The following is a 26819-nucleotide window of genomic DNA, read 5'->3' on the forward strand; positions in this document are numbered from 1 at the left end:
GTAACCCTGAATCAGTTCCTCTTCTGACCCTTTGTATCATGTTACATGACGAGTAATGATCACCTGTTAGCTTTATCCCTAATTATAACTCTCACTCTTTCCCTGCATCTAACCCTAGCTCTAATCCCATCATTAACCTCGGTCCGGGCACACGCGTGAACCCTTACTCTCATCTCAGCCTCTCCTGGTGATACATCACACCTGGGATCGTTTGCTCCCTGTGGGCTGTGGGAAATTTGCTACCAGCACGCCCTGGAAGTGGGGCTCATTCCGCTGCAACGGGAGGTCTTCCCAGGACGCGTCACAGCTCAACGCAAGAGCTCCTGGGTTTCGAAGGCTCTTGCAGCAAGCCTTCACAAAGCAGCAGGGAGCGCCGTTCCAGATGGGAAACTTGAGACTGGATGTCCAGAAAAGCAAGACGTCAGAAGCGAAAGCTTTTTCCTGCAGGGTGTGGCATACCATCCGCTTGCTCATTGCGACAGAGGTGGCACTAATGAAGGAAGAGGTCAACGTTACGTTCTTCTTTAAAATGCAAGGCCAGGAAAAGTGGCAGCGGTGGGATTTGAACCCACGCCTCCGAAGAGACTGGAGCCTTAATCCAGCGCCTTAGACCGCTCGGCCACGCTACCTCCCTGCTAGTCGCCGAAAGCGGAACTTGACCCGTTGCCCGGCCCGCTTTAGTGCTTTGCCTTTTCTCCTTGGAAAGTCTGGAGACAGGCAGTGGAAGGGCAGGCAAACTGTCAGGTGCGCAGAGGAGGGGAGACCATGAGGCAAGGTGGGAGATGGGGGCAAGAAGTGAGAAAAAAACTAATCGCAAGCTAGGGCAGGATTCGGAAAGTGAAGCCGAAAAGGGGCTTAGCATGCAGCCCAGGGGTTTCTTTGACTGTCCTAAGCCCACAGGGACTTTGCCGTCCTCAGCTCATGAGACTTGAGATGGGTAGCTTGATTTGCTGAGGAAATGCGGGATGACAGATTCAACTCTGGAGTCAAACATAGCCCGGAACTATCGCCTTAAACTGAGTTTTAAGCCTGGTGCCGATAAAAAGAAAGAAATTAGCCTTAGATCGGGCAAGCCGTTTGACGGGGGAAAATGAGACCCCCTAGGCCAGCTAGGTGGTCGCTGGATGCTGTGCAGACATCAGCAGCTGTTCATTTCATGCCCTCACGTCTCCTCGTTAGTATAGTGGTCAGTATCCCCGCCTGTCACGCGGGAGACCGGGGTTCAATTCCCCGACGGGGAGGTTAAACCTTTTCTGGATTTTTTTTAGTTCTTGACAAATATTCTTGAAGATTAGGCTGAGTCAAGTAGGGAATGGGTGCCAAGAACTGACTCTTTAAGAAAAAAGCACCGGCAACGCTAGTCATCGTACAATATTTGTGCACAATTGCTTACATTAGGCGGCCGGTCCACTTTATTGAGTCCCCCTCAGCACCATTTAGTGCTCCTGTTGTCTGCGAAGTCCAAATTGTAACCCTGAATCAGTTCCTCTTCTGACCCTTTGTATCATGTTACATGACGAGTAATGATCACCTGTTAGCTTTATCCCTAATTATAACTCTCACTCTTTCCCTGCATCTAACCCTAGCTCTAATCCCATCATTAACCTCGGTCCGGGCACACGCGTGAACCCTTACTCTCATCTCAGCCTCTCCTGGTGATACATCACACCTGGGATCGTTTGCTCCCTGTGGGCTGTGGGAAATTTGCTACCAGCACGCCCTGGAAGTGGGGCTCATTCCGCTGCAACGGGAGGTCTTCCCAGGACGCGTCACAGCTCAACGCAAGAGCTCCTGGGTTTCGAAGGCTCTTGCAGCAAGCCTTCACAAAGCAGCAGGGAGCGCCGTTCCAGATGGGAAACTTGAGACTGGATGTCCAGAAAAGCAAGACGTCAGAAGCGAAAGCTTTTTCCTGCAGGGTGTGGCATACCATCCGCTTGCTCATTGCGACAGAGGTGGCACTAATGAAGGAAGAGGTCAACGTTACGTTCTTCTTTAAAATGCAAGGCCAGGAAAAGTGGCAGCGGTGGGATTTGAACCCACGCCTCCGAAGAGACTGGAGCCTTAATCCAGCGCCTTAGACCGCTCGGCCACGCTACCTCCCTGCTAGTCGCCGAAAGCGGAACTTGACCCGTTGCCCGGCCCGCTTTAGTGCTTTGCCTTTTCTCCTTGGAAAGTCTGGAGACAGGCAGTGGAAGGGCAGGCAAACTGTCAGGTGCGCAGAGGAGGGGAGACCATGAGGCAAGGTGGGAGATGGGGGCAAGAAGTGAGAAAAAAACTAATCGCAAGCTAGGGCAGGATTCGGAAAGTGAAGCCGAAAAGGGGCTTAGCATGCAGCCCAGGGGTTTCTTTGACTGTCCTAAGCCCACAGGGACTTTGCCGTCCTCAGCTCATGAGACTTGAGATGGGTAGCTTGATTTGCTGAGGAAATGCGGGATGACAGATTCAACTCTGGAGTCAAACATAGCCCGGAACTATCGCCTTAAACTGAGTTTTAAGCCTGGTGCCGATAAAAAGAAAGAAATTAGCCTTAGATCGGGCAAGCCGTTTGACGGGGGAAAATGAGACCCCCTAGGCCAGCTAGGTGGTCGCTGGATGCTGTGCAGACATCAGCAGCTGTTCATTTCATGCCCTCACGTCTCCTCGTTAGTATAGTGGTCAGTATCCCCGCCTGTCACGCGGGAGACCGGGGTTCAATTCCCCGACGGGGAGGTTAAACCTTTTCTGGATTTTTTTTAGTTCTTGACAAATATTCTTGAAGATTAGGCTGAGTCAAGTAGGGAATGGGTGCCAAGAACTGACTCTTTAAGAAAAAAGCACCGGCAACGCTAGTCATCGTACAATATTTGTGCACAATTGCTTACATTAGGCGGCCGGTCCACTTTATTGAGTCCCCCTCAGCACCATTTAGTGCTCCTGTTGTCTGCGAAGTCCAAATTGTAACCCTGAATCAGTTCCTCTTCTGACCCTTTGTATCATGTTACATGACGAGTAATGATCACCTGTTAGCTTTATCCCTAATTATAACTCTCACTCTTTCCCTGCATCTAACCCTAGCTCTAATCCCATCATTAACCTCGGTCCGGGCACACGCGTGAACCCTTACTCTCATCTCAGCCTCTCCTGGTGATACATCACACCTGGGATCGTTTGCTCCCTGTGGGCTGTGGGAAATTTGCTACCAGCACGCCCTGGAAGTGGGGCTCATTCCGCTGCAACGGGAGGTCTTCCCAGGACGCGTCACAGCTCAACGCAAGAGCTCCTGGGTTTCGAAGGCTCTTGCAGCAAGCCTTCACAAAGCAGCAGGGAGCGCCGTTCCAGATGGGAAACTTGAGACTGGATGTCCAGAAAAGCAAGACGTCAGAAGCGAAACCTTTTTCCTGCAGGGTGTGGCATACCATCCGCTTGCTCATTGCGACAGAGGTGGCACTAATGAAGGAAGAGGTCAACGTTACGTTCTTCTTTAAAATGCAAGGCCAGGAAAAGTGGCAGCGGTGGGATTTGAACCCACGCCTCTGAAGAGACTGGAGCCTTAATCCAGCGCCTTAGACCGCTCGGCCACGCTACCTCCCTGCTAGTCGCCGAAAGCGGAACTTGACCCGTTGCCCGGCCCGCTTTAGTGCTTTGCCTTTTCTCCTTGGAAAGTCTGGAGACAGGCAGTGGAAGGGCAGGCAAACTGTCAGGTGCGCAGAGGAGGGGAGACCATGAGGCAAGGTGGGAGATGGGGGCAAGAAGTGAGAAAAAAACTAATCGCAAGCTAGGGCAGGATTCGGAAAGTGAAGCCGAAAAGGGGCTTAGCATGCAGCCCAGGGGTTTCTTTGACTGTCCTAAGCCCACAGGGACTTTGCCGTCCTCAGCTCATGAGACTTGAGATGGGTAGCTTGATTTGCTGAGGAAATGCGGGATGACAGATTCAACTCTGGAGTCAAACATAGCCCGGAACTATCGCCTTAAACTGAGTTTTAAGCCTGGTGCCGATAAAAAGAAAGAAATTAGCCTTAGATCGGGCAAGCCGTTTGACGGGGGAAAATGAGACCCCCTAGGCCAGCTAGGTGGTCGCTGGATGCTGTGCAGACATCAGCAGCTGTTCATTTCATGCCCTCACGTCTCCTCGTTAGTATAGTGGTCAGTATCCCCGCCTGTCACGCGGGAGACCGGGGTTCAATTCCCCGACGGGGAGGTTAAACCTTTTCTGGATTTTTTTTAGTTCTTGACAAATATTCTTGAAGATTAGGCTGAGTCAAGTAGGGAATGGGTGCCAAGAACTGACTCTTTAAGAAAAAAGCACCGGCAACGCTAGTCATCGTACAATATTTGTGCACAATTGCTTACATTAGGCGGCCGGTCCACTTTATTGAGTCCCCCTCAGCACCATTTAGTGCTCCTGTTGTCTGCGAAGTCCAAATTGTAACCCTGAATCAGTTCCTCTTCTGACCCTTTGTATCATGTTACATGACGAGTAATGATCACCTGTTAGCTTTATCCCTAATTATAACTCTCACTCTTTCCCTGCATCTAACCCTAGCTCTAATCCCATCATTAACCTCGGTCCGGGCACACGCGTGAACCCTTACTCTCATCTCAGCCTCTCCTGGTGATACATCACACCTGGGATCGTTTGCTCCCTGTGGGCTGTGGGAAATTTGCTACCAGCACGCCCTGGAAGTGGGGCTCATTCCGCTGCAACGGGAGGTCTTCCCAGGACGCGTCACAGCTCAACGCAAGAGCTCCTGGGTTTCGAAGGCTCTTGCAGCAAGCCTTCACAAAGCAGCAGGGAGCGCCGTTCCAGATGGGAAACTTGAGACTGGATGTCCAGAAAAGCAAGACGTCAGAAGCGAAACCTTTTTCCTGCAGGGTGTGGCATACCATCCGCTTGCTCATTGCGACAGAGGTGGCACTAATGAAGGAAGAGGTCAACGTTACGTTCTTCTTTAAAATGCAAGGCCAGGAAAAGTGGCAGCGGTGGGATTTGAACCCACGCCTCCGAAGAGACTGGAGCCTTAATCCAGCGCCTTAGACCGCTCGGCCACGCTACCTCCCTGCTAGTCGCCGAAAGCGGAACTTGACCCGTTGCCCGGCCCGCTTTAGTGCTTTGCCTTTTCTCCTTGGAAAGTCTGGAGACAGGCAGTGGAAGGTCAGGCAAACTGTCAGGTGCGCAGAGGAGGGGAGACCATGAGGCAAGGTGGGAGATGGGGGCAAGAAGTGAGAAAAAAACTAATCGCAAGCTAGGGCAGGATTCGGAAAGTGAAGCCGAAAAGGGGCTTAGCATGCAGCCCAGGGGTTTCTTTGACTGTCCTAAGCCCACAGGGACTTTGCCGTCCTCAGCTCATGAGACTTGAGATGGGTAGCTTGATTTGCTGAGGAAATGCGGGATGACAGATTCAACTCTGGAGTCAAACATAGCCCGGAACTATCGCCTTAAACTGAGTTTTAAGCCTGGTGCCGATAAAAAGAAAGAAATTAGCCTTAGATCGGGCAAGCCGTTTGACGGGGGAAAATGAGACCCCCTAGGCCAGCTAGGTGGTCGCTGGATGCTGTGCAGACATCAGCAGCTGTTCATTTCATGCCCTCACGTCTCCTCGTTAGTATAGTGGTCAGTATCCCCGCCTGTCACGCGGGAGACCGGGGTTCAATTCCCCGACGGGGAGGTTAAACCTTTTCTGGATTTTTTTTAGTTCTTGACAAATATTCTTGAAGATTAGGCTGAGTCAAGTAGGGAATGGGTGCCAAGAACTGACTCTTTAAGAAAAAAGCACCGGCAACGCTAGTCATCGTACAATATTTGTGCACAATTGCTTACATTAGGCGGCCGGTCCACTTTATTGAGTCCCCCTCAGCACCATTTAGTGCTCCTGTTGTCTGCGAAGTCCAAATTGTAACCCTGAATCAGTTCCTCTTCTGACCCTTTGTATCATGTTACATGACGAGTAATGATCACCTGTTAGCTTTATCCCTAATTATAACTCTCACTCTTTCCCTGCATCTAACCCTAGCTCTAATCCCATCATTAACCTCGGTCCGGGCACACGCGTGAACCCCTACTCTCATCTCAGCCTCTCCTGGTGATACATCACACCTGGGATCGTTTGCTCCCTGTGGGCTGTGGGAAATTTGCTACCAGCACGCCCTGGAAGTGGGGCTCATTCCGCTGCAACGGGAGGTCTTCCCAGGACGCGTCACAGCTCAACGCAAGAGCTCCTGGGTTTCGAAGGCTCTTGCAGCAAGCCTTCACAAAGCAGCAGGGAGCGCCGTTCCAGATGGGAAACTTGAGACTGGATGTCCAGAAAAGCAAGACGTCAGAAGCGAAACCTTTTTCCTGCAGGGTGTGGCATACCATCCGCTTGCTCATTGCGACAGAGGTGGCACTAATGAAGGAAGAGGTCAACGTTACGTTCTTCTTTAAAATGCAAGGCCAGGAAAAGTGGCAGCGGTGGGATTTGAACCCACGCCTCCGAAGAGACTGGAGCCTTAATCCAGCGCCTTAGACCGCTCGGCCACGCTACCTCCCTGCTAGTCGCCGAAAGCGGAACTTGACCCGTTGCCCGGCCCGCTTTAGTGCTTTGCCTTTTCTCCTTGGAAAGTCTGGAGACAGGCAGTGGAAGGGCAGGCAAACTGTCAGGTGCGCAGAGGAGGGGAGACCATGAGGCAAGGTGGGAGATGGGGGCAAGAAGTGAGAAAAAAACTAATCGCAAGCTAGGGCAGGATTCGGAAAGTGAAGCCGAAAAGGGGCTTAGCATGCAGCCCAGGGGTTTCTTTGACTGTCCTAAGCCCACAGGGACTTTGCCGTCCTCAGCTCATGAGACTTGAGATGGGTAGCTTGATTTGCTGAGGAAATGCGGGATGACAGATTCAACTCTGGAGTCAAACATAGCCCGGAACTATCGCCTTAAACTGAGTTTTAAGCCTGGTGCCGATAAAAAGAAAGAAATTAGCCTTAGATCGGGCAAGCCGTTTGACGGGGGAAAATGAGACCCCCTAGGCCAGCTAGGTGGTCGCTGGATGCTGTGCAGACATCAGCAGCTGTTCATTTCATGCCCTCACGTCTCCTCGTTAGTATAGTGGTCAGTATCTCCGCCTGTCACGCGGGAGACCGGGGTTCAATTCCCCGACGGGGAGGTTAAACCTTTTCTGGATTTTTTTTAGTTCTTGACAAATATTCTTGAAGATTAGGCTGAGTCAAGTAGGGAATGGGTGCCAAGAACTGACTCTTTAAGAAAAAAGCACCGGCAACGCTAGTCATCGTACAATATTTGTGCACAATTGCTTACATTAGGCGGCCGGTCCACTTTATTGAGTCCCCCTCAGCACCATTTAGTGCTCCTGTTGTCTGCGAAGTCCAAATTGTAACCCTGAATCAGTTCCTCTTCTGACCCTTTGTATCATGTTACATGACGAGTAATGATCACCTGTTAGCTTTATCCCTAATTATAACTCTCACTCTTTCCCTGCATCTAACCCTAGCTCTAATCCCATCATTAACCTCGGTCCGGGCACACGCGTGAACCCTTACTCTCATCTCAGCCTCTCCTGGTGATACATCACACCTGGGATCGTTTGCTCCCTGTGGGCTGTGGGAAATTTGCTACCAGCACGCCCTGGAAGTGGGGCTCATTCCGCTGCAACGGGAGGTCTTCCCAGGACGCGTCACAGCTCAACGCAAGAGCTCCTGGGTTTCGAAGGCTCTTGCAGCAAGCCTTCACAAAGCAGCAGGGAGCGCCGTTCCAGATGGGAAACTTGAGACTGGATGTCCAGAAAAGCAAGACGTCAGAAGCGAAAGCTTTTTCCTGCAGGGTGTGGCATACCATCCTCTTGCTCATTGCGACAGAGGTGGCACTAATGAAGGAAGAGGTCAACGTTACGTTCTTCTTTAAAATGCAAGGCCAGGAAAAGTGGCAGCGGTGGGATTTGAACCCACGCCTCCGAAGAGACTGGAGCCTTAATCCAGCGCCTTAGACCGCTCGGCCACGCTACCTCCCTGCTAGTCGCCGAAAGCGGAACTTGACCCGTTGCCCGGCCCGCTTTAGTGCTTTGCCTTTTCTCCTTGGAAAGTCTGGAGACAGGCAGTGGAAGGGCAGGCAAACTGTCAGGTGCGCAGAGGAGGGGAGACCATGAGGCAAGGTGGGAGATGGGGGCAAGAAGTGAGAAAAAAACTAATCGCAAGCTAGGGCAGGATTCGGAAAGTGAAGCCGAAAAGGGGCTTAGCATGCAGCCCAGGGGTTTCTTTGACTGTCCTAAGCCCACAGGGACTTTGCCGTCCTCAGCTCATGAGACTTGAGATGGGTAGCTTGATTTGCTGAGGAAATGCGGGATGACAGATTCAACTCTGGAGTCAAACATAGCCCGGAACTATCGCCTTAAACTGAGTTTTAAGCCTGGTGCCGATAAAAAGAAAGAAATTAGCCTTAGATCGGGCAAGCCGTTTGACGGGGGAAAATGAGACCCCCTAGGCCAGCTAGGTGGTCGCTGGATGCTGTGCAGACATCAGCAGCTGTTCATTTCATGCCCTCACGTCTCCTCGTTAGTATAGTGGTCAGTATCCCCGCCTGTCACGCGGGAGACCGCGACGGGGAGGTTAAACCTTTTCTGGATTTTTTTTAGTTCTTGACAAATATTCTTGAAGATTAGGCTGAGTCAAGTAGGGAATGGGTGCCAAGAACTGACTCTTTAAGAAAAAAGCACCGGCAACGCTAGTCATCGTACAATATTTGTGCACAATTGCTTACATTAGGCGGCCGGTCCACTTTATTGAGTCCCCCTCAGCACCATTTAGTGCTCCTGTTGTCTGCGAAGTCCAAATTGTAACCCTGAATCAGTTCCTCTTCTGACCCTTTGTATCATGTTACATGACGAGTAATGATCACCTGTTAGCTTTATCCCTAATTATAACTCTCACTCTTTCCCTGCATCTAACCCTAGCTCTAATCCCATCATTAACCTCGGTCCGGGCACACGCGTGAACCCTTACTCTCATCTCAGCCTCTCCTGGTGATACATCACACCTGGGATCGTTTGCTCCCTGTGGGCTGTGGGAAATTTGCTACCAGCACGCCCTGGAAGTGGGGCTCATTCCGCTGCAACGGGAGGTCTCCCCAGGACGCGTCACAGCTCAACGCAAGAGCTCCTGGGTTTCGAAGGCTCTTGCAGCAAGCCTTCACAAAGCAGCAGGGAGCGCCGTTCCAGATGGGAAACTTGAGACTGGATGTCCAGAAAAGCAAGACGTCAGAAGCGAAACCTTTTTCCTGCAGGGTGTGGCATACCATCCGCTTGCTCATTGCGACAGAGGTGGCACTAATGAAGGAAGAGGTCAACGTTACGTTCTTCTTTAAAATGCAAGGCCAGGAAAAGTGGCAGCGGTGGGATTTGAACCCACGCCTCCGAAGAGACTGGAGCCTTAATCCAGCGCCTTAGACCGCTCGGCCACGCTACCTCCCTTCTAGTCGCCGAAAGCGGAACTTGACCCGTTGCCCGGCCCGCTTTAGTGCTTTGCCTTTTCTCCTTGGAAAGTCTGGAGACAGGCAGTGGAAGGGCAGGCAAACTGTCAGGTGCGCAGAGGAGGGGAGACCATGAGGCAAGGTGGGAGATGGGGGCAAGAAGTGAGAAAAAAACTAATCGCAAGCTAGGGCAGGATTCGGAAAGTGAAGCCGAAAAGGGGCTTAGCATGCAGCCCAGGGGTTTCTTTGACTGTCCTAAGCCCACAGGGACTTTGCCGTCCTCAGCTCATGAGACTTGAGATGGGTAGCTTGATTTGCTGAGGAAATGCGGGATGACAGATTCAACTCTGGAGTCAAACATAGCCCGGAACTATCGCCTTAAACTGAGTTTTAAGCCTGGTGCCGATAAAAAGAAAGAAATTAGCCTTAGATCGGGCAAGCCGTTTGACGGGGGAAAATGAGACCCCCTAGGCCAGCTAGGTGGTCGCTGGATGCTGTGCAGACATCAGCAGCTGTTCATTTCATGCCCTCACGTCTCCTCGTTAGTATAGTGGTCAGTATCCCCGCCTGTCACGCGGGAGACCGGGGTTCAATTCCCGACGGGGAGGTTAAATCTTTTCTGGATTTTTTTTAGTTCTTGACAAATATTCTTGAAGATTAGGCTGAGTCAAGTAGGGAATGGGTGCCAAGAACTGACTCTTTAAGAAAAAAGCACCGGCAACGCTAGTCATCGTACAATATTTGTGCACAATTGCTTACATTAGGCGGCCGGTCCACTTTATTGAGTCCCCCTCAGCACCATTTAGTGCTCCTGTTGTCTGCGAAGTCCAAATTGTAACCCTGAATCAGTTCCTCTTCTGACCCTTTGTATCATGTTACATGACGAGTAATGATCACCTGTTAGCTTTATCCCTAATTATAACTCTCACTCTTTCCCTGCATCTAACCCTAGCTCTAATCCCATCATTAACCTCGGTCCGGGCACACGCGTGAACCCTTACTCTCATCTCAGCCTCTCCTGGTGATACATCACACCTGGGATCGTTTGCTCCCTGTGGGCTGTGGGAAATTTGCTACCAGCACGCCCTGGAAGTGGGGCTCATTCCGCTGCAACGGGAGGTCTTCCCAGGACGCGTCACAGCTCAACGCAAGAGCTCCTGGGTTTCGAAGGCTCTTGCAGCAAGCCTTCACAAAGCAGCAGGGAGCGCCGTTCCAGATGGGAAACTTGAGACTGGATGTCCAGAAAAGCAAGACGTCAGAAGCGAAACCTTTTTCCTGCAGGGTGTGGCATACCATCCGCTTGCTCATTGCGACAGAGGTGGCACTAATGAAGGAAGAGGTCAACGTTACGTTCTTCTTTAAAATGCAAGGCCAGGAAAGGTGGCAGCGGTGGGATTTGAACCCACGCCTCCGAAGAGACTGGAGCCTTAATCCAGCGCCTTAGACCGCTCGGCCACGCTACCTCCCTGCTAGTCGCCGAAAGCGGAACTTGACCCGTTGCCCGGCCCGCTTTAGTGCTTTGCCTTTTCTCCTTGGAAAGTCTGGAGACAGGCAGTGGAAGGGCAGGCAAACTGTCAGGTGCGCAGAGGAGGGGAGACCATGAGGCAAGGTGGGAGATGGGGGCAAGAAGTGAGAAAAAAACTAATCGCAAGCTAGGGCAGGATTCGGAAAGTGAAGCCGAAAAGGGGCTTAGCATGCAGCCCAGGGGTTTCTTTGACTGTCCTAAGCCCACAGGGACTTTGCCGTCCTCAGCTCATGAGACTTGAGATGGGTAGCTTGATTTGCTGAGGAAATGCGGGATGACAGATTCAACTCTGGAGTCAAACATAGCCCGGAACTATCGCCTTAAACTGAGTTTTAAGCCTGGTGCCGATAAAAAGAAAGAAATTAGCCTTAGATCGGGCAAGCCGTTTGACGGGGGAAAATGAGACCCCCCTAGGCCAGCTAGGTGGTCGCTGGATGCTGTGCAGACATCAGCAGCTGTTCATTTCATGCCCTCACGTCTCCTCGTTAGTATAGTGGTCAGTATCCCCGCCTGTCACGCGGGAGACCGTCCCCGACGGGGAGGTTAAACCGTTTCTGGATTTTTTTTAGTTCTTGACAAATATTCTTGAAGATTAGGCTGAGTCAAGTAGGGAATGGGTGCCAAGAACTGACTCTTTAAGAAAAAAGCACCGGCAACGCTAGTCATCGTACAATATTTGTGCACAATTGCTTACATTAGGCGGCCGGTCCACTTTATTGAGTCCCCCTCAGCACCATTTAGTGCTCCTGTTGTCTGCGAAGTCCAAATTGTAACCCTGAATCAGTTCCTCTTCTGACCCTTTGTATCATGTTACATGACGAGTAATGATCACCTGTTAGCTTTATCCCTAATTATAACTCTCACTCTTTCCCTGCATCTAACCCTAGCTCTAATCCCATCATTAACCTCGGTCCGGGCACACGCGTGAACCCTTACTCTCATCTCAGCCTCTCCTGGTGATACATCACACCTGGGATCGTTTGCTCCCTGTGGGCTGTGGGAAATTTGCTACCAGCACGCCCTGGAAGTGGGGCTCATTCCGCTGCAACGGGAGGTCTTCCCAGGACGCGTCACAGCTCAACGCAAGAGCTCCTGGGTTTCGAAGGCTCTTGCAGCAAGCCTTCACAAAGCAGCAGGGAGCGCCGTTCCAGATGGGAAACTTGAGACTGGATGTCCAGAAAAGCAAGACGTCAGAAGCGAAACCTTTTTCCTGCAGGGTGTGGCATACCATCCGCTTGCTCATTGCGACAGAGGTGGCACTAATGAAGGAAGAGGTCAACGTTACGTTCTTCTTTAAAATGCAAGGCCAGGAAAAGTGGCAGCGGTGGGATTTGAACCCACGCCTCCGAAGAGACTGGAGCCTTAATCCAGCGCCTTAGACCGCTCGGCCACGCTACCTCCCTGCTAGTCGCCGAAAGCGGAACTTGACCCGTTGCCCGGCCCGCTTTAGTGCTTTGCCTTTTCTCCTTGGAAAGTCTGGAGACAGGCAGTGGAAGGGCAGGCAAACTGTCAGGTGCGCAGAGGAGGGGAGACCATGAGGCAAGGTGGGAGATGGGGGCAAGAAGTGAGAAAAAAACTAATCGCAAGCTAGGGCAGGATTCGGAAAGTGAAGCCGAAAAGGGGCTTAGCATGCAGCCCAGGGGTTTCTTTGACTGTCCTAAGCCCACAGGGACTTTGCCGTCCTCAGCTCATGAGACTTGAGATGGGTAGCTTGATTTGCTGAGGAAATGCGGGATGACAGATTCAACTCTGGAGTCAAACATAGCCCGGAACTATCGCCTTAAACTGAGTTTTAAGCCTGGTGCCGATAAAAAGAAAGAAATTAGCCTTAGATCGGGCAAGCCGTTTGACGGGGGAAAATGAGACCCCCTAGGCCAGCTAGGTGGTCGCTGGATGCTGTGCAGACATCAGCAGCTGTTCATTTCATGCCCTCACGTCTCCTCGTTAGTATAGTGGTCAGTATCCCCGCCTGTCACGCGGGAGACCGGGGTTCAATTCGGGTTCAATTCCCCGACGGGGAGGTTAAACCTTTTCTGGATTTTTTTTAGTTCTTGACAAATATTCTTGAAGATTAGGCTGAGTCAAGTAGGGAATGGGTGCCAAGAACTGACTCTTTAAGAAAAAAGCACCAGCAACGCTAGTCATCGTACAATATTTGTGCACAATTGCTTACATTAGGCGGCCGGTCCACTTTATTGAGTCCCCCTCAGCACCATTTAGTGCTCCTGTTGTCTGCGAAGTCCAAATTGTAACCCTGAATCAGTTCCTCTTCTGACCCTTTGTATCATGTTACATGACGAGTAATGATCACCTGTTAGCTTTATCCCTAATTATAACTCTCACTCTTTCCCTGCATCTAACCCTAGCTCTAATCCCATCATTAACCTCGGTCCGGGCACACGCGTGAACCCTTACTCTCATCTCAGCCTCTCCTGGTGATACATCACACCTGGGATCGTTTGCTCCCTGTGGGCTGTGGGAAATTTGCTACCAGCACGCCCTGGAAGTGGGGCTCATTCCGCTGCAACGGGAGGTCTTCCCAGGACGCGTCACAGCTCAACGCAAGAGCTCCTGGGTTTCGAAGGCTCTTGCAGCAAGCCTTCACAAAGCAGCAGGGAGCGCCGTTCCAGATGGGAAACTTGAGACTGGATGTCCAGAAAAGCAAGACGTCAGAAGCGAAACCTTTTTCCTGCAGGGTGTGGCATACCATCCGCTTGCTCATTGCGACAGAGGTGGCACTAATGAAGGAAGAGGTCAACGTTACGTTCTTCTTTAAAATGCAAGGCCAGGAAAAGTGGCAGCGGTGGGATTTGAACCCACGCCTCCGAAGAGACTGGAGCCTTAATCCAGCGCCTTAGACCGCTCGGCCACGCTACCTCCCTGCTAGTCGCCGAAAGCGGAACTTGACCCGTTGCCCGGCCCGCTTTAGTGCTTTGCCTTTTCTCCTTGGAAAGTCTGGAGACAGGCAGTGGAAGGGCAGGCAAACTGTCAGGTGCGCAGAGGAGGGGAGACCATGAGGCAAGGTGGGAGATGGGGGCAAGAAGTGAGAAAAAAACTAATCGCAAGCTAGGGCAGGATTCGGAAAGTGAAGCCGAAAAGGGGCTTAGCATGCAGCCCAGGGGTTTCTTTGACTGTCCTAAGCCCACAGGGACTTTGCCGTCCTCAGCTCATGAGACTTGAGATGGGTAGCTTGATTTGCTGAGGAAATGCGGGATGACAGATTCAACTCTGGAGTCAAACATAGCCCGGAACTATCGCCTTAAACTGAGTTTTAAGCCTGGTGCCGATAAAAAGAAAGAAATTAGCCTTAGATCGGGCAAGCCGTTTGACGGGGGAAAATGAGACCCCCTAGGCCAGCTAGGTGGTCGCTGGATGCTGTGCAGACATCAGCAGCTGTTCATTTCATGCCCTCACGTCTCCTCGTTAGTATAGTGGTCAGTATCCCCGCCTGTCACGCGGGAGACCGGGGTTCAATTCCCCGACGGGGAGGTTAAACCTTTTCTGGATTTTTTTTAGTTCTTGACAAATATTCTTGAAGATTAGGCTGAGTCAAGTAGGGAATGGGTGCCAAGAACTGACTCTTTAAGAAAAAAGCACCGGCAACGCTAGTCATCGTACAATATTTGTGCACAATTGCTTACATTAGGCGGCCGGTCCACTTTATTGAGTCCCCCTCAGCACCATTTAGTGCTCCTGTTGTCTGCGAAGTCCAAATTGTAACCCTGAATCAGTTCCTCTTCTGACCCTTTGTATCATGTTACATGACGAGTAATGATCACCTGTTAGCTTTATCCCTAATTATAACTCTCACTCTTTCCCTGCATCTAACCCTAGCTCTAATCCCATCATTAACCTCGGTCCGGGCACACGCGTGAACCCTTACTCTCATCTCAGCCTCTCCTGGTGATACATCACACCTGGGATCGTTTGCTCCCTGTGGGCTGTGGGAAATTTGCTACCAGCACGCCCTGGAAGTGGGGCTCATTCCGCTGCAACGGGAGGTCTTCCCAGGACGCGTCACAGCTCAACGCAAGAGCTCCTGGGTTTCGAAGGCTCTTGCAGCAAGCCTTCACAAAGCAGCAGGGAGCGCCGTTCCAGATGGGAAACTTGAGACTGGATGTCCAGAAAAGCAAGACGTCAGAAGCGAAAGCTTTTTCCTGCAGGGTGTGGCATACCATCCTCTTGCTCATTGCGACAGAGGTGGCACTAATGAAGGAAGAGGTCAACGTTACGTTCTTCTTTAAAATGCAAGGCCAGGAAAAGTGGCAGCGGTGGGATTTGAACCCACGCCTCCGAAGAGACTGGAGCCTTAATCCAGCGCCTTAGACCGCTCGGCCACGCTACCTCCCTGCTAGTCGCCGAAAGCGGAACTTGACCCGTTGCCCGGCCCGCTTTAGTGCTTTGCCTTTTCTCCTTGGAAAGTCTGGAGACAGGCAGTGGAAGGGCAGGCAAACTGTCAGGTGCGCAGAGGAGGGGAGACCATGAGGCAAGGTGGGAGATGGGGGCAAGAAGTGAGAAAAAAACTAATCGCAAGCTAGGGCAGGATTCGGAAAGTGAAGCCGAAAAGGGGCTTAGCATGCAGCCCAGGGGTTTCTTTGACTGTCCTAAGCCCACAGGGACTTTGCCGTCCTCAGCTCATGAGACTTGAGATGGGTAGCTTGATTTGCTGAGGAAATGCGGGATGACAGATTCAACTCTGGAGTCAAACATAGCCCGGAACTATCGCCTTAAACTGAGTTTTAAGCCTGGTGCCGATAAAAAGAAAGAAATTAGCCTTAGATCGGGCAAGCCGTTTGACGGGGGAAAATGAGACCCCCTAGGCCAGCTAGGTGGTCGCTGGATGCTGTGCAGACATCAGCAGCTGTTCATTTCATGCCCTCACGTCTCCTCGTTAGTATAGTGGTCAGTATCCCCGCCTGTCACGCGGGAGACCGCGACGGGGAGGTTAAACCTTTTCTGGATTTTTTTTAGTTCTTGACAAATATTCTTGAAGATTAGGCTGAGTCAAGTAGGGAATGGGTGCCAAGAACTGACTCTTTAAGAAAAAAGCACCGGCAACGCTAGTCATCGTACAATATTTGTGCACAATTGCTTACATTAGGCGGCCGGTCCACTTTATTGAGTCCCCCTCAGCACCATTTAGTGCTCCTGTTGTCTGCGAAGTCCAAATTGTAACCCTGAATCAGTTCCTCTTCTGACCCTTTGTATCATGTTACATGACGAGTAATGATCACCTGTTAGCTTTATCCCTAATTATAACTCTCACTCTTTCCCTGCATCTAACCCTAGCTCTAATCCCATCATTAACCTCGGTCCGGGCACACGCGTGAACCCTTACTCTCATCTCAGCCTCTCCTGGTGATACATCACACCTGGGATCGTTTGCTCCCTGTGGGCTGTGGGAAATTTGCTACCAGCACGCCCTGGAAGTGGGGCTCATTCCGCTGCAACGGGAGGTCTCCCCAGGACGCGTCACAGCTCAACGCAAGAGCTCCTGGGTTTCGAAGGCTCTTGCAGCAAGCCTTCACAAAGCAGCAGGGAGCGCCGTTCCAGATGGGAAACTTGAGACTGGATGTCCAGAAAAGCAAGACGTCAGAAGCGAAACCTTTTTCCTGCAGGGTGTGGCATACCATCCGCTTGCTCATTGCGACAGAGGTGGCACTAATGAAGGAAGAGGTCAACGTTACGTTCTTCTTTAAAATGCAAGGCCAGGAAAAGTGGCAGCGGTGGGATTTGAACCCACGCCTCCGAAGAGACTGGAGCCTTAATCCAGCGCCTTAGACCGCTCGGCCACGCTACCTCCCTTCTAGTCGCCGAAAGCGGAACTTGACCCGTTGCCCGGCCCGCTTTAGTGCTTTGCCTTTTCTCCTTGGAAAGTCTGGAGACAGGCAGTGGAAGGGCAGGCAAACTGTCAGGTGCGCAGAGGAGGGGAGACCATGAGGCAAGGTGGGAGATGGGGGCAAGAAGTGAGAAAAAAACTAATCGCAAGCTAGGGCAGGATTCGGAAAGTGAAGCCGAAAAGGGGCTTAGCATGCAGCCCAGGGGTTTCTTTGACTGTCCTAAGCCCACAGGGACTTTGCCGTCCTCAGCTCATGAGACTTGAGATGGGTAGCTTGATTTGCTGAGGAAATGCGGGATGACAGATTCAACTCTGGAGTCAAACATAGCCCGGAACTATCGCCTTAAACTGAGTTTTAAGCCTGGTGCCGATAAAAAGAAAGAAATTAGCCTTAGATCGGGCAAGCCGTTTGACGGGGGAAAATGAGACCCCCTAGGCCAGCTAGGTGGTCGCTGGATGCTGTGCAGACATCAGCAGCTGTTCATTTCATGCCCTCACGTCTCCTCGTTAGTATAGTGGTCAGTATCCCCGCCTGTCACGCGGGAGACCGGGGTTCAATTCCCGACGGGGAGGTTAAATCTTTTCTGGATTTTTTTTAGTTCTTGACAAATATTCTTGAAGATTAGGCTGAGTCAAGTAGGGAATGGGTGCCAAGAACTGACTCTTTAAGAAAAAAGCACCGGCAACGCTAGTCATCGTACAATATTTGTGCACAATTGCTTACATTAGGCGGCCGGTCCACTTTATTGAGTCCCCCTCAGCACCATTTAGTGCTCCTGTTGTCTGCGAAGTCCAAATTGTAACCCTGAATCAGTTCCTCTTCTGACCCTTTGTATCATGTTACATGACGAGTAATGATCACCTGTTAGCTTTATCCCTAATTATAACTCTCACTCTTTCCCTGCATCTAACCCTAGCTCTAATCCCATCATTAACCTCGGTCCGGGCACACGCGTGAACCCTTACTCTCATCTCAGCCTCTCCTGGTGATACATCACACCTGGGATCGTTTGCTCCCTGTGGGCTGTGGGAAATTTGCTACCAGCACGCCCTGGAAGTGGGGCTCATTCCGCTGCAACGGGAGGTCTTCCCAGGACGCGTCACAGCTCAACGCAAGAGCTCCTGGGTTTCGAAGGCTCTTGCAGCAAGCCTTCACAAAGCAGCAGGGAGCGCCGTTCCAGATGGGAAACTTGAGACTGGATGTCCAGAAAAGCAAGACGTCAGAAGCGAAACCTTTTTCCTGCAGGGTGTGGCATACCATCCGCTTGCTCATTGCGACAGAGGTGGCACTAATGAAGGAAGAGGTCAACGTTACGTTCTTCTTTAAAATGCAAGGCCAGGAAAGGTGGCAGCGGTGGGATTTGAACCCACGCCTCCGAAGAGACTGGAGCCTTAATCCAGCGCCTTAGACCGCTCGGCCACGCTACCTCCCTGCTAGTCGCCGAAAGCGGAACTTGACCCGTTGCCCGGCCCGCTTTAGTGCTTTGCCTTTTCTCCTTGGAAAGTCTGGAGACAGGCAGTGGAAGGGCAGGCAAACTGTCAGGTGCGCAGAGGAGGGGAGACCATGAGGCAAGGTGGGAGATGGGGGCAAGAAGTGAGAAAAAAACTAATCGCAAGCTAGGGCAGGATTCGGAAAGTGAAGCCGAAAAGGGGCTTAGCATGCAGCCCAGGGGTTTCTTTGACTGTCCTAAGCCCACAGGGACTTTGCCGTCCTCAGCTCATGAGACTTGAGATGGGTAGCTTGATTTGCTGAGGAAATGCGGGATGACAGATTCAACTCTGGAGTCAAACATAGCCCGGAACTATCGCCTTAAACTGAGTTTTAAGCCTGGTGCCGATAAAAAGAAAGAAATTAGCCTTAGATCGGGCAAGCCGTTTGACGGGGGAAAATGAGACCCCCCTAGGCCAGCTAGGTGGTCGCTGGATGCTGTGCAGACATCAGCAGCTGTTCATTTCATGCCCTCACGTCTCCTCGTTAGTATAGTGGTCAGTATCCCCGCCTGTCACGCGGGAGACCGTCCCCGACGGGGAGGTTAAACCGTTTCTGGATTTTTTTTAGTTCTTGACAAATATTCTTGAAGATTAGGCTGAGTCAAGTAGGGAATGGGTGCCAAGAACTGACTCTTTAAGAAAAAAGCACCGGCAACGCTAGTCATCGTACAATATTTGTGCACAATTGCTTACATTAGGCGGCCGGTCCACTTTATTGAGTCCCCCTCAGCACCATTTAGTGCTCCTGTTGTCTGCGAAGTCCAAATTGTAACCCTGAATCAGTTCCTCTTCTGACCCTTTGTATCATGTTACATGACGAGTAATGATCACCTGTTAGCTTTATCCCTAATTATAACTCTCACTCTTTCCCTGCATCTAACCCTAGCTCTAATCCCATCATTAACCTCGGTCCGGGCACACGCGTGAACCCTTACTCTCATCTCAGCCTCTCCTGGTGATACATCACACCTGGGATCGTTTGCTCCCTGTGGGCTGTGGGAAATTTGCTACCAGCACGCCCTGGAAGTGGGGCTCATTCCGCTGCAACGGGAGGTCTTCCCAGGACGCGTCACAGCTCAACGCAAGAGCTCCTGGGTTTCGAAGGCTCTTGCAGCAAGCCTTCACAAAGCAGCAGGGAGCGCCGTTCCAGATGGGAAACTTGAGACTGGATGTCCAGAAAAGCAAGACGTCAGAAGCGAAACCTTTTTCCTGCAGGGTGTGGCATACCATCCGCTTGCTCATTGCGACAGAGGTGGCACTAATGAAGGAAGAGGTCAACGTTACGTTCTTCTTTAAAATGCAAGGCCAGGAAAAGTGGCAGCGGTGGGATTTGAACCCACGCCTCCGAAGAGACTGGAGCCTTAATCCAGCGCCTTAGACCGCTCGGCCACGCTACCTCCCTGCTAGTCGCCGAAAGCGGAACTTGACCCGTTGCCCGGCCCGCTTTAGTGCTTTGCCTTTTCTCCTTGGAAAGTCTGGAGACAGGCAGTGGAAGGGCAGGCAAACTGTCAGGTGCGCAGAGGAGGGGAGACCATGAGGCAAGGTGGGAGATGGGGGCAAGAAGTGAGAAAAAAACTAATCGCAAGCTAGGGCAGGATTCGGAAAGTGAAGCCGAAAAGGGGCTTAGCATGCAGCCCAGGGGTTTCTTTGACTGTCCTAAGCCCACAGGGACTTTGCCGTCCTCAGCTCATGAGACTTGAGATGGGTAGCTTGATTTGCTGAGGAAATGCGGGATGACAGATTCAACTCTGGAGTCAAACATAGCCCGGAACTATCGCCTTAAACTGAGTTTTAAGCCTGGTGCCGATAAAAAGAAAGAAATTAGCCTTAGATCGGGCAAGCCGTTTGACGGGGGAAAATGAGACCCCCTAGGCCAGCTAGGTGGTCGCTGGATGCTGTGCAGACATCAGCAGCTGTTCATTTCATGCCCTCACGTCTCCTCGTTAGTATAGTGGTCAGTATCCCCGCCTGTCACGCGGGAGACCGGGGTTCAATTCGGGTTCAATTCCCCGACGGGGAGGTTAAACCTTTTCTGGATTTTTTTTAGTTCTTGACAAATATTCTTGAAGATTAGGCTGAGTCAAGTAGGGAATGGGTGCCAAGAACTGACTCTTTAAGAAAAAAGCACCAGCAACGCTAGTCATCGTACAATATTTGTGCACAATTGCTTACATTAGGCGGCCGGTCCACTTTATTGAGTCCCCCTCAGCACCATTTAGTGCTCCTGTTGTCTGCGAAGTCCAAATTGTAACCCTGAATCAGTTCCTCTTCTGACCCTTTGTATCATGTTACATGACGAGTAATGATCACCTGTTAGCTTTATCCCTAATTATAACTCTCACTCTTTCCCTGCATCTAACCCTAGCTCTAATCCCATCATTAACCTCGGTCCGGGCACACGCGTGAACCCTTACTCTCATCTCAGCCTCTCCTGGTGATACATCACACCTGGGATCGTTTGCTCCCTGTGGGCTGTGGGAAATTTGCTACCAGCACGCCCTGGAAGTGGGGCTCATTCCGCTGCAACGGGAGGTCTTCCCAGGACGCGTCACAGCTCAACGCAAGAGCTCCTGGGTTTCGAAGGCTCTTGCAGCAAGCCTTCACAAAGCAGCAGGGAGCGCCGTTCCAGATGGGAAACTTGAGACTGGATGTCCAGAAAAGCAAGACGTCAGAAGCGAAACCTTTTTCCTGCAGGGTGTGGCATACCATCCGCTTGCTCATTGCGACAGAGGTGGCACTAATGAAGGAAGAGGTCAACGTTACGTTCTTCTTTAAAATGCAAGGCCAGGAAAAGTGGCAGTGGTGGGATTTGAACCCACGCCTCTGAAGAGACTGGAGCCTTAATCCAGCGCCTTAGACCGCTCGGCCACGCTACCTCCCTGCTAGTCGCCGAAAGCGGAACTTGACCCGTTGCCCGGCCCGCTTTAGTGCTTTGCCTTTTCTCCTTGGAAAGTCTGGAGACAGGCAGTGGAAGGGCAGGCAAACTGTCAGGTGCGCAGAGGAGGGGAGACCATGAGGCAAGGTGGGAGATGGGGGCAAGAAGTGAGAAAAAAACTAATCGCAAGCTAGGGCAGGATTCGGAAAGTGAAGCCGAAAAGGGGCTTAGCATGCAGCCCAGGGGTTTCTTTGACTGTCCTAAGCCCACAGGGACTTTGCCGTCCTCAGCTCATGAGACTTGAGATGGGTAGCTTGATTTGCTGAGGAAATGCGGGATGACAGATTCAACTCTGGAGTCAAACATAGCCCGGAACTATCGCCTTAAACTGAGTTTTAAGCCTGGTGCCGATAAAAAGAAAGAAATTAGCCTTAGATCGGGCAAGCCGTTTGACGGGGGAAAATGAGACCCCCTAGGCCAGCTAGGTGGTCGCTGGATGCTGTGCAGACATCAGCAGCTGTTCATTTCATGCCCTCACGTCTCCTCGTTAGTATAGTGGTCAGTATCCCCGCCTGTCACGCGGGAGACCGGGGTTCAATTCCCCGACGGGGAGGTTAAACCTTTTCTGGATTTTTTTTAGTTCTTGACAAATATTCTTGAAGATTAGGCTGAGTCAAGTAGGGAATGGGTGCCAAGAACTGACTCTTTAAGAAAAAAGCACCGGCAACGCTAGTCATCGTACAATATTTGTGCACAATTGCTTACATTAGGCGGCCGGTCCACTTTATTGAGTCCCCCTCAGCACCATTTAGTGCTCCTGTTGTCTGCGAAGTCCAAATTGTAACCCTGAATCAGTTCCTCTTCTGACCCTTTGTATCATGTTACATGACGAGTAATGATCACCTGTTAGCTTTATCCCTAATTATAACTCTCACTCTTTCCCTGCATCTAACCCTAGCTCTAATCCCATCATTAACCTCGGTCCGGGCACACGCGTGAACCCTTACTCTCATCTCAGCCTCTCCTGGTGATACATCACACCTGGGATCGTTTGCTCCCTGTGGGCTGTGGGAAATTTGCTACCAGCACGCCCTGGAAGTGGGGCTCATTCCGCTGCAACGGGAGGTCTTCCCAGGACGCGTCACAGCTCAACGCAAGAGCTCCTGGGTTTCGAAGGCTCTTGCAGCAAGCCTTCACAAAGCAGCAGGGAGCGCCGTTCCAGATGGGAAACTTGAGACTGGATGTCCAGAAAAGCAAGACGTCAGAAGCGAAAGCTTTTTCCTGCAGGGTGTGGCATACCATCCTCTTGCTCATTGCGACAGAGGTGGCACTAATGAAGGAAGAGGTCAACGTTACGTTCTTCTTTAAAATGCAAGGCCAGGAAAAGTGGCAGCGGTGGGATTTGAACCCACGCCTCCGAAGAGACTGGAGCCTTAATCCAGCGCCTTAGACCGCTCGGCCACGCTACCTCCCTGCTAGTCGCCGAAAGCGGAACTTGACCCGTTGCCCGGCCCGCTTTAGTGCTTTGCCTTTTCTCCTTGGAAAGTCTGGAGACAGGCAGTGGAAGGGCAGGCAAACTGTCAGGTGCGCAGAGGAGGGGAGACCATGAGGCAAGGTGGGAGATGGGGGCAAGAAGTGAGAAAAAAACTAATCGCAAGCTAGGGCAGGATTCGGAAAGTGAAGCCGAAAAGGGGCTTAGCATGCAGCCCAGGGGTTTCTTTGACTGTCCTAAGCCCACAGGGACTTTGCCGTCCTCAGCTCATGAGACTTGAGATGGGTAGCTTGATTTGCTGAGGAAATGCGGGATGACAGATTCAACTCTGGAGTCAAACATAGCCCGGAACTATCGCCTTAAACTGAGTTTTAAGCCTGGTGCCGATAAAAAGAAAGAAATTAGCCTTAGATCGGGCAAGCCGTTTGACGGGGGAAAATGAGACCCCCTAGGCCAGCTAGGTGGTCGCTGGATGCTGTGCAGACATCAGCAGCTGTTCATTTCATGCCCTCACGTCTCCTCGTTAGTATAGTGGTCAGTATCCCCGCCTGTCACGCGGGAGACCGGGGTTCAATTCCCCGACGGGGAGGTTAAACCTTTTCTGGATTTTTTTTAGTTCTTGACAAATATTCTTGAAGATTAGGCTGAGTCAAGTAGGGAATGGGTGCCAAGAACTGACTCTTTAAGAAAAAAGCACCGGCAACGCTAGTCATCGTACAATATTTGTGCACAATTGCTTACATTAGGCGGCCGGTCCACTTTATTGAGTCCCCCTCAGCACCATTTAGTGCTCCTGTTGTCTGCGAAGTCCAAATTGTAACCCTGAATCAGTTCCTCTTCTGACCCTTTGTATCATGTTACATGACGAGTAATGATCACCTGTTAGCTTTATCCCTAATTATAACTCTCACTCTTTCCCTGCATCTAACCCTAGCTCTAATCCCATCATTAACCTCGGTCCGGGCACACGCGTGAACCCTTACTCTCATCTCAGCCTCTCCTGGTGATACATCACACCTGGGATCGTTTGCTCCCTGTGGGCTGTGGGAAATTTGCTACCAGCACGCCCTGGAAGTGGGGCTCATTCCGCTGCAACGGGAGGTCTTCCCAGGACGCGTCACAGCTCAACGCAAGAGCTCCTGGGTTTCGAAGGCTCTTGCAGCAAGCCTTCACAAAGCAGCAGGGAGCGCCGTTCCAGATGGGAAACTTGAGACTGGATGTCCAGAAAAGCAAGACGTCAGAAGCGAAAGCTTTTTCCTGCAGGGTGTGGCATACCATCCGCTTGCTCATTGCGACAGAGGTGGCACTAATGAAGGAAGAGGTCAACGTTACGTTCTTCTTTAAAATGCAAGGCCAGGAAAAGTGGCAGCGGTGGGATTTGAACCCACGCCTCCGAAGAGACTGGAGCCTTAATCCAGCGCCTTAGACCGCTCGGCCACGCTACCTCCCTGCTAGTCGCCGAAAGCGGAACTTGACCCGTTGCCCGGCCCGCTTTAGTGCTTTGCCTTTTCTCCTTGGAAAGTCTGGAGACAGGCAGTGGAAGGGCAGGCAAACTGTCAGGTGCGCAGAGGAGGGGAGACCATGAGGCAAGGTGGGAGATGGGGGCAAGAAGTGAGAAAAAAACTAATCGCAAGCTAGGGCAGGATTCGGAAAGTGAAGCCGAAAAGGGGCTTAGCATGCAGCCCAGGGGTTTCTTTGACTGTCCTAAGCCCACAGGGACTTTGCCGTCCTCAGCTCATGAGACTTGAGATGGGTAGCTTGATTTGCTGAGGAAATGCGGGATGACAGATTCAACTCTGGAGTCAAACATAGCCCGGAACTATCGCCTTAAACTGAGTTTTAAGCCTGGTGCCGATAAAAAGAAAGAAATTAGCCTTAGATCGGGCAAGCCGTTTGACGGGGGAAAATGAGACCCCCTAGGCCAGCTAGGTGGTCGCTGGATGCTGTGCAGACATCAGCAGCTGTTCATTTCATGCCCTCACGTCTCCTCGTTAGTATAGTGGTCAGTATCCCCGCCTGTCACGCGGGAGACCGGGGTTCAATTCCCCGACGGGGAGGTTAAACCTTTTCTGGATTTTTTTTAGTTCTTGACAAATATTCTTGAAGATTAGGCTGAGTCAAGTAGGGAATGGGTGCCAAGAACTGACTCTTTAAGAAAAAAGCACCGGCAACGCTAGTCATCGTACAATATTTGTGCACAATTGCTTACATTAGGCGGCCGGTCCACTTTATTGAGTCCCCCTCAGCACCATTTAGTGCTCCTGTTGTCTGCGAAGTCCAAATTGTAACCCTGAATCAGTTCCTCTTCTGACCCTTTGTATCATGTTACATGACGAGTAATGATCACCTGTTAGCTTTATCCCTAATTATAACTCTCACTCTTTCCCTGCATCTAACCCTAGCTCTAATCCCATCATTAACCTCGGTCCGGGCACACGCGTGAACCCTTACTCTCATCTCAGCCTCTCCTGGTGATACATCACACCTGGGATCGTTTGCTCCCTGTGGGCTGTGGGAAATTTGCTACCAGCACGCCCTGGAAGTGGGGCTCATTCCGCTGCAACGGGAGGTCTTCCCAGGACGCGTCACAGCTCAACGCAAGAGCTCCTGGGTTTCGAAGGCTCTTGCAGCAAGCCTTCACAAAGCAGCAGGGAGCGCCGTTCCAGATGGGAAACTTGAGACTGGATGTCCAGAAAAGCAAGACGTCAGAAGCGAAAGCTTTTTCCTGCAGGGTGTGGCATACCATCCGCTTGCTCATTGCGACAGAGGTGGCACTAATGAAGGAAGAGGTCAACGTTACGTTCTTCTTTAAAATGCAAGGCCAGGAAAAGTGGCAGCGGTGGGATTTGAACCCACGCCTCCGAAGAGACTGGAGCCTTAATCCAGCGCCTTAGACCGCTCGGCCACGCTACCTCCCTGCTAGTCGCCGAAAGCGGAACTTGACCCGTTGCCCGGCCCGCTTTAGTGCTTTGCCTTTTCTCCTTGGAAAGTCTGGAGACAGGCAGTGGAAGGGCAGGCAAACTGTCAGGTGCGCAGAGGAGGGGAGACCATGAGGCAAGGTGGGAGATGGGGGCAAGAAGTGAGAAAAAAACTAATCGCAAGCTAGGGCAGGATTCGGAAAGTGAAGCCGAAAAGGGGCTTAGCATGCAGCCCAGGGGTTTCTTTGACTGTCCTAAGCCCACAGGGACTTTGCCGTCCTCAGCTCATGAGACTTGAGATGGGTAGCTTGATTTGCTGAGGAAATGCGGGATGACAGATTCAACTCTGGAGTCAAACATAGCCCGGAACTATCGCCTTAAACTGAGTTTTAAGCCTGGTGCCGATAAAAAGAAAGAAATTAGCCTTAGATCGGGCAAGCCGTTTGACGGGGGAAAATGAGACCCCCTAGGCCAGCTAGGTGGTCGCTGGATGCTGTGCAGACATCAGCAGCTGTTCATTTCATGCCCTCACGTCTCCTCGTTAGTATAGTGGTCAGTATCCCCGCCTGTCACGCGGGAGACCGGGGTTCAATTCCCCGACGGGGAGGTTAAACCTTTTCTGGATTTTTTTTAGTTCTTGACAAATATTCTTGAAGATTAGGCTGAGTCAAGTAGGGAATGGGTGCCAAGAACTGACTCTTTAAGAAAAAAGCACCGGCAACGCTAGTCATCGTACAATATTTGTGCACAATTGCTTACATTAGGCGGCCGGTCCACTTTATTGAGTCCCCCTCAGCACCATTTAGTGCTCCTGTTGTCTGCGAAGTCCAAATTGTAACCCTGAATCAGTTCCTCTTCTGACCCTTTGTATCATGTTACATGACGAGTAATGATCACCTGTTAGCTTTATCCCTAATTATAACTCTCACTCTTTCCCTGCATCTAACCCTAGCTCTAATCCCATCATTAACCTCGGTCCGGGCACACGCGTGAACCCTTACTCTCATCTCAGCCTCTCCTGGTGATACATCACACCTGGGATCGTTTGCTCCCTGTGGGCTGTGGGAAATTTGCTACCAGCACGCCCTGGAAGTGGGGCTCATTCCGCTGCAACGGGAGGTCTTCCCAGGACGCGTCACAGCTCAACGCAAGAGCTCCTGGGTTTCGAAGGCTCTTGCAGCAAGCCTTCACAAAGCAGCAGGGAGCGCCGTTCCAGATGGGAAACTTGAGACTGGATGTCCAGAAAAGCAA

At 51.4% G+C, this 26819-nt stretch overlaps 26 non-coding genes across 26 annotated transcripts; 9 read left to right on the forward strand and 17 right to left on the reverse strand.

Annotated features, from left to right (window-relative positions):
• Positions 1-547: 547 nt before the first annotated feature.
• Positions 548-629, reverse strand: TRNAL-AAG (transfer RNA leucine (anticodon AAG)). The gene has a single exon. It is a non-coding gene; the product is annotated as a tRNA-Leu (tRNA).
• A 540-nt stretch (positions 630-1169) lies between these two features.
• TRNAD-GUC (transfer RNA aspartic acid (anticodon GUC)) lies at positions 1170-1241 on the forward strand. Its single transcript has one exon. It is a non-coding gene; the product is annotated as a tRNA-Asp (tRNA).
• Positions 1242-2015: 774 nt separating this feature from the next.
• Positions 2016-2097, reverse strand: TRNAL-AAG (transfer RNA leucine (anticodon AAG)). The gene has a single exon. It is a non-coding gene; the product is annotated as a tRNA-Leu (tRNA).
• Positions 2098-2637: 540 nt separating this feature from the next.
• TRNAD-GUC (transfer RNA aspartic acid (anticodon GUC)) lies at positions 2638-2709 on the forward strand. Its single transcript has one exon. It is a non-coding gene; the product is annotated as a tRNA-Asp (tRNA).
• Positions 2710-3483: 774 nt separating this feature from the next.
• TRNAL-AAG (transfer RNA leucine (anticodon AAG)) lies at positions 3484-3565 on the reverse strand. The gene has a single exon. It is a non-coding gene; the product is annotated as a tRNA-Leu (tRNA).
• A 540-nt stretch (positions 3566-4105) lies between these two features.
• TRNAD-GUC (transfer RNA aspartic acid (anticodon GUC)) lies at positions 4106-4177 on the forward strand. The gene has a single exon. It is a non-coding gene; the product is annotated as a tRNA-Asp (tRNA).
• A 774-nt stretch (positions 4178-4951) lies between these two features.
• Positions 4952-5033, reverse strand: TRNAL-AAG (transfer RNA leucine (anticodon AAG)). Its single transcript has one exon. It is a non-coding gene; the product is annotated as a tRNA-Leu (tRNA).
• Positions 5034-5573: 540 nt separating this feature from the next.
• Positions 5574-5645, forward strand: TRNAD-GUC (transfer RNA aspartic acid (anticodon GUC)). The gene has a single exon. It is a non-coding gene; the product is annotated as a tRNA-Asp (tRNA).
• A 774-nt stretch (positions 5646-6419) lies between these two features.
• TRNAL-AAG (transfer RNA leucine (anticodon AAG)) lies at positions 6420-6501 on the reverse strand. The gene has a single exon. It is a non-coding gene; the product is annotated as a tRNA-Leu (tRNA).
• A 1386-nt stretch (positions 6502-7887) lies between these two features.
• On the reverse strand, positions 7888-7969 carry TRNAL-AAG (transfer RNA leucine (anticodon AAG)). The gene has a single exon. It is a non-coding gene; the product is annotated as a tRNA-Leu (tRNA).
• A 1373-nt stretch (positions 7970-9342) lies between these two features.
• TRNAL-AAG (transfer RNA leucine (anticodon AAG)) lies at positions 9343-9424 on the reverse strand. The gene has a single exon. It is a non-coding gene; the product is annotated as a tRNA-Leu (tRNA).
• Positions 9425-10809: 1385 nt separating this feature from the next.
• Positions 10810-10891, reverse strand: TRNAL-AAG (transfer RNA leucine (anticodon AAG)). Its single transcript has one exon. It is a non-coding gene; the product is annotated as a tRNA-Leu (tRNA).
• Positions 10892-12269: 1378 nt separating this feature from the next.
• On the reverse strand, positions 12270-12351 carry TRNAL-AAG (transfer RNA leucine (anticodon AAG)). The gene has a single exon. It is a non-coding gene; the product is annotated as a tRNA-Leu (tRNA).
• A 1397-nt stretch (positions 12352-13748) lies between these two features.
• Positions 13749-13830, reverse strand: TRNAL-AAG (transfer RNA leucine (anticodon AAG)). Its single transcript has one exon. It is a non-coding gene; the product is annotated as a tRNA-Leu (tRNA).
• Positions 13831-14370: 540 nt separating this feature from the next.
• Positions 14371-14442, forward strand: TRNAD-GUC (transfer RNA aspartic acid (anticodon GUC)). The gene has a single exon. It is a non-coding gene; the product is annotated as a tRNA-Asp (tRNA).
• A 774-nt stretch (positions 14443-15216) lies between these two features.
• Positions 15217-15298, reverse strand: TRNAL-AAG (transfer RNA leucine (anticodon AAG)). Its single transcript has one exon. It is a non-coding gene; the product is annotated as a tRNA-Leu (tRNA).
• A 1373-nt stretch (positions 15299-16671) lies between these two features.
• On the reverse strand, positions 16672-16753 carry TRNAL-AAG (transfer RNA leucine (anticodon AAG)). The gene has a single exon. It is a non-coding gene; the product is annotated as a tRNA-Leu (tRNA).
• Positions 16754-18138: 1385 nt separating this feature from the next.
• TRNAL-AAG (transfer RNA leucine (anticodon AAG)) lies at positions 18139-18220 on the reverse strand. The gene has a single exon. It is a non-coding gene; the product is annotated as a tRNA-Leu (tRNA).
• A 1378-nt stretch (positions 18221-19598) lies between these two features.
• Positions 19599-19680, reverse strand: TRNAL-AAG (transfer RNA leucine (anticodon AAG)). Its single transcript has one exon. It is a non-coding gene; the product is annotated as a tRNA-Leu (tRNA).
• Positions 19681-21699: 2019 nt separating this feature from the next.
• Positions 21700-21771, forward strand: TRNAD-GUC (transfer RNA aspartic acid (anticodon GUC)). Its single transcript has one exon. It is a non-coding gene; the product is annotated as a tRNA-Asp (tRNA).
• Positions 21772-22545: 774 nt separating this feature from the next.
• TRNAL-AAG (transfer RNA leucine (anticodon AAG)) lies at positions 22546-22627 on the reverse strand. Its single transcript has one exon. It is a non-coding gene; the product is annotated as a tRNA-Leu (tRNA).
• Positions 22628-23167: 540 nt separating this feature from the next.
• Positions 23168-23239, forward strand: TRNAD-GUC (transfer RNA aspartic acid (anticodon GUC)). The gene has a single exon. It is a non-coding gene; the product is annotated as a tRNA-Asp (tRNA).
• A 774-nt stretch (positions 23240-24013) lies between these two features.
• Positions 24014-24095, reverse strand: TRNAL-AAG (transfer RNA leucine (anticodon AAG)). Its single transcript has one exon. It is a non-coding gene; the product is annotated as a tRNA-Leu (tRNA).
• A 540-nt stretch (positions 24096-24635) lies between these two features.
• Positions 24636-24707, forward strand: TRNAD-GUC (transfer RNA aspartic acid (anticodon GUC)). The gene has a single exon. It is a non-coding gene; the product is annotated as a tRNA-Asp (tRNA).
• Positions 24708-25481: 774 nt separating this feature from the next.
• Positions 25482-25563, reverse strand: TRNAL-AAG (transfer RNA leucine (anticodon AAG)). The gene has a single exon. It is a non-coding gene; the product is annotated as a tRNA-Leu (tRNA).
• A 540-nt stretch (positions 25564-26103) lies between these two features.
• Positions 26104-26175, forward strand: TRNAD-GUC (transfer RNA aspartic acid (anticodon GUC)). The gene has a single exon. It is a non-coding gene; the product is annotated as a tRNA-Asp (tRNA).
• Positions 26176-26819: the final 644 nt, after the last annotated feature.

This window comes from Ambystoma mexicanum, unplaced genomic scaffold (genome assembly GCF_040938575.1).
Source record: "Ambystoma mexicanum isolate Mex_15411 unplaced genomic scaffold, UKY_AmexF1_1 Mex_scaf20, whole genome shotgun sequence".
Classification (NCBI taxonomy): Eukaryota; Metazoa; Chordata; class Amphibia; order Caudata; family Ambystomatidae; genus Ambystoma; species Ambystoma mexicanum.